The sequence below is a fragment of the Papio anubis genome, unplaced genomic scaffold, assembly GCF_008728515.1.
Source record: "Papio anubis isolate 15944 unplaced genomic scaffold, Panubis1.0 scaffold120, whole genome shotgun sequence".
In the NCBI taxonomy this organism is placed as follows: Eukaryota; Metazoa; Chordata; class Mammalia; order Primates; family Cercopithecidae; genus Papio; species Papio anubis.
This window is the reverse complement of record NW_022161137.1, coordinates 89,035-93,720: the sequence shown is the minus strand read 5'-3', so window position 1 is coordinate 93,720 and position 4,686 is coordinate 89,035.

The window sequence follows — 4,686 nt, the reverse complement described above, 5'->3', positions numbered from 1 at the left end:
ATTATGAATGCGTTGGTTGGCTGGGTTCAGTAATAAATATGTGAGGCCTTTCATTTCAAACAAACAAACAAACAAACAAAAACTTGAGGGAAGTTACCTGAGAAACTACTTTGTGATGTATGTATTCACCTCACAGAGTTAACACTTTCTTTTCACTCTGCCATGTGGAAACACTGTTTTTGCAGAATCTGCAAAATTGTATTTGGGAGCTCATTGAGGCCTACTGTGAAAAATAAAGTATCTTCAGATATAAACTGGAAAGAAGCCTTCTGAGAAACTGCTTTGTGATGTGTTCATTCATCTCACAGAATTAAACCTTTCTTTGATTTAGCAGTTTGGAAACTGTTTTTGTCCATTCTGTGAATGGACATTTTGGAGTTCATTGATGCAAATGGCAAAAAAGTGAACATCCCAGGTTAAAAACTAGAAGGAAGCAATTGGAGAAACGGTTTTGTGATATCTGCATTCATCTGGCAGAATTAAACTTTTCTATTCATTCAGCAGTGTGGAAACACTGTTTTTTTAGACTCTGTGAAGGGATATATTTTGGAGCATATTGAGGTCAATGGTTAAAAACAAAATATCTTCAGGTAAACACTAGAAATAAGCTTTCAGGGAAACTGCATTGTCATGTTTGCTTTCATCACACAGAGTTAAAGCGTTCTTTTCATTCAGCAGATTGGTAACCCTGTTTTTTTCCATTCTGTGAATGGCCTTTTGGGAACTCATTGAGGCCAAAGGTGAAAAAGTAAATACCCCAGGATAAAAACTAGAAGGAAGCTATCTGAGAATCTGCTTTGGGATGTGTGCCTTTATCTCAAATAGTTCAATCTTTCCTTTCATTTAGCAGTTTTGAAGCAGGGTTTTTGTAGGATCTGTGAATAGACATTTAGGAGGTCATTGAGGCCTATGTGAAAAAATACCTTAAGATAAAATATGGAATGAGCTTTCTGAGAAACTACTTTTTGATGTATGCATTGATCTGACAGAGTAAAAAATATTTTTTGATTCACCAGTTTGGAAACACTGTTTTGTTCATTGTGCAAATGGACATTTTTGAGCTCACTGAGGCCAATGGCAAAAAAAGAATATTACAGAATAAAAACTCTAAAAAAGCTACCTGAGAAAATGCTTTTTGTTCTGAGGATTCATCTCCCAGACTTAAACTTTTCTTTTCATTCAGCAATTAGGAAACACTGTTTTTGTGGAATCAGTGAAGGATTATTTGGGAATGCATTGAGCCATATGGTAAAAAAGAAAATATCTTCAGATAAAAACTAGAAGGAAGGTACTTGAGAAACCGCTTTGTGATGTGTGCATTTATCTCATAGGGATAAACCTCCCTTTTCACTCAGCAATTTGAAAAGACTGCTTTTGTAGAATCTGTGATGGGATATTTGGGAGCACATTGAGACCTAAGGTGAAAAAGAAAATATCTTCTGTTAAAAACTAGCAAGAAGATTTCTCAGAAACTGCTTTGTGATGTGTGCATTTATCTCACAGAACTAAATCTTACTCTTCATTCAGCAGTTTGGAAACACTGTTTTTGTTCATTCTGAGAATGAACATTTCGTACTTCGTTGAGGTCCATGGTGAAAAGGCATTTATCCCAGGATAAAAACTAGAAGGAAGCTATCTGAGAAACCACCTTGTAATGTGTGCATTTATATCAAAGAGTTAAATCCTTAGCAGTTTGAAAACAGTGTTTTTGTTCATTCTGTGAAAAGATATTTGGGAGTTCATTGAGGCCAGTGACGAAAAAGAGAATATTCCAGGATAAAAACTAGAAGGAAGCTGTGTGAGAAACCACTTTGTGATGCATGCATTCATCTCATAGAATTAAAACTTTCTTTTGATTCAGCAGTTTGGAAACTCTGTCTTTGTCCACTTTGTGAATGGACATTTGGTAGTTCATTGAGGTCAATGGTGAAAAAGCGAATATCCCAAGATAAAAGCTACAAGAAGACTTTCTGAGAAGCAGCTTTGTGGTGTGCACATTCATCTCACTGTGTTAAACACTAACCTTCATTCTGCAGTTTGGAAAATGCTTTTGTATAATCTGTGAAGGGATGTTTTGGAGCACATAGAGGACTATGGTGAAAAAGAAATTATCTTCAGGTAAAAACTAGAAAGAAACTGTCTGAGAAACTGCTTTGTGATGTAGGCACTCATCTCACAGAGTTAAACTTTATTTTGATTCAGCAATTTGGAAACACTATTTTTGTCCATTCTGCAACTGGACATTTTGGAGTTCACTGGGGCCAATGGCAAAAAAAAAAAAAAAAAAAAAAAATCCCAGGTTATAAAGTAAAAGGAAGCTCTCTGAGAAACATCTTTGTGATGTTGGCATTCATTTTGCAGAGCTAAATCATTCTTTTCATGAAGCAGCTTGGAAATCCTGTTTCTGTAGAATCTGTGAAGGGATATTTGGGAGTGCATTGAGGCCTATGATGAAACAGAAAATATGTTCATACAAAAACTAGGAAGAAGCTTTCTGCAAAAATGCTTTGTGATGTGTGCATTCATCGTTCAGAGTTAAATCTTTCTTTTCATTCAGCAGTTTGCAAGCGCTTTTTGTAGAATCTGCAAAGGGATATTTGAAAGCACATTTAGGCCTATGATGAAAAAGAAAATATCTTCAGAAAAAGCTAGAAAGAAGCTTTCTGAGAAACCACTTTCTCATGTGTCCATTCATCTCACAGAGTTAAAACTTTCCTTTCATTCTGCCATTTGGAAACAATGTTTTTGTCCATTTTCTGAATGGACGTTTGGGAACTCATTGAAACCAATGGTGAAAAAGCATACATCTCAGGATAAAACCCAGAAGGAAGCAATCTGAGAAATCACTTAATGATGTGCACATTCATCTCGCAGAATTATATGTTTCTTTTCATTCAGCAGTTGAGACACTTTTTGTATAAACTGTAAAGGATATTTGGGAGCACATTGAGGACTATGGTGAAAAAGAAAATATGTTCAGATAAAAGCTAGAAGGAATCTTTCTGTGACACCACTTTGTGATGTTTGCATTCATCTCACAGAGGTAAACATTTCTTTTGATTCAGCAGTTTGGAAAAACTGTTTTTGTCCATTCTGCGAATAGACAATTGGGAGCTCATTATGGACAATGTTGAAAAAGGAAATACCCCAAGATAAAAACTACAAGGAAGGAAGCTATCTGAGAAACTGCTTTGTGATGTGTATATTTATCTCACAGAGTTACATCTTTCTTTTCATTCAGGAGTTTCAAAACAGTGTTTTTGTAGATTCTGCAAAGGGATACTTTGGATCGCATTAAAGTCTATGGTGAAAAAGGAAATATCCTCAGATAAAAACTAGAAAGAATTTTTGTGAGAAACTGTCTTGTGATGTGTGGATTCATCTCAAAGAGTTAAGCATTTCTTTTGAAGGAGCAGTTTGGTAACATTGTTTTAGTAGAATCTGTGAAGAGATATGTGGGAGTGCATTGAGGCCTATGGTTAAAAAGGAAAGATCCTCAGATAAAAACTACAAAGACTCTTTCTGAGAAACTACTTTTGTGATGTGTCCATTCATCTCACAGAGTTAAACCTTTCCTTTTATTCAGTCATTTGAAACACTGTTTATTTCCATTCTTGGAATGGACATTTTGGAGCTCACTGAGGCCAATGGTGAAAAAGTGTACATCCCAGGATAAAATCCAGAAGGAAGCAGTCTGAGAAATAGCTTTGTGATGTGTGCATTCATCTCAAAGAGTTAAAACTTTCTTTCAATTCAGCAGTTTGGAAACACTGTTTTTGTCCATTCTGTGAGTGGACATTTCAGTGCTCATTGAGGCCAGTGGCAAAAAAGTGAATATCCCAGGGTAAAACTACAGGGAAGTTATCTAAGAAGCCACTTTGCCTTGTTTACATTCATCTCCCAGAGGTAAACCTTTGTTTTGATTCAGCAGTTTGGAAACATTATTTTGTAAATTGTGTGAATGGGCATTTCGGAGCTCATTGAGACCAATGGCCAAAAAGTGAATATCCCAAGGTAAAAACTAGAAGGAAATATCTGAGAAATTGCTTTGTGATGTGTGGATTCATCTCACAGAGTTATACCTTTCTTTTCATTCAGCAGTTTTAAAATATTTTTGGTTTAGAATCTGTGAAGGGATACTTGGGAGCACATTCAGGTCTATGGTGAAACAGGAAATATCTTCAGATAAAACTTAGAAGGAATCTTTCTGTGATACCACTTTGTGATCTATGCATTCATCTCACAGAGGTAAAAATTTATTTTGATTCAGCAGTTTGGAAAACAGTTTTTGTCCAATCTGCAAATGGCCAGTTGGGAGCTCATGAAGGCCAATGTTGAAAAAGGAAATATCCCAGGATAAAAACAAGGAGGAAGCTATCTGATAAATTTCTTTGTGATGTGTGCATTTATCACACAGAATAAAATCTTCCTTTTCATTCAGCAGTTTGGAAACACTTTTTGTAGAATCTGCAAAGGGATATTTTGGAGCGCATTGAAGCCTATACTGAAAAACAAAATACCTTCAGATAAAAACTAGAAAGAAGCTTTATGAGACACTGGTTTGTGATGTGTGAATTTATCTCACAGAGCTAAACCTTTGTTTTGATGAAAAAGTTTGGAAACACTGTTTTTGTAGAATCTGGCAAGAGATGTGTGGCAGCGCATTGAGGCCTATGGTTAAAAAGA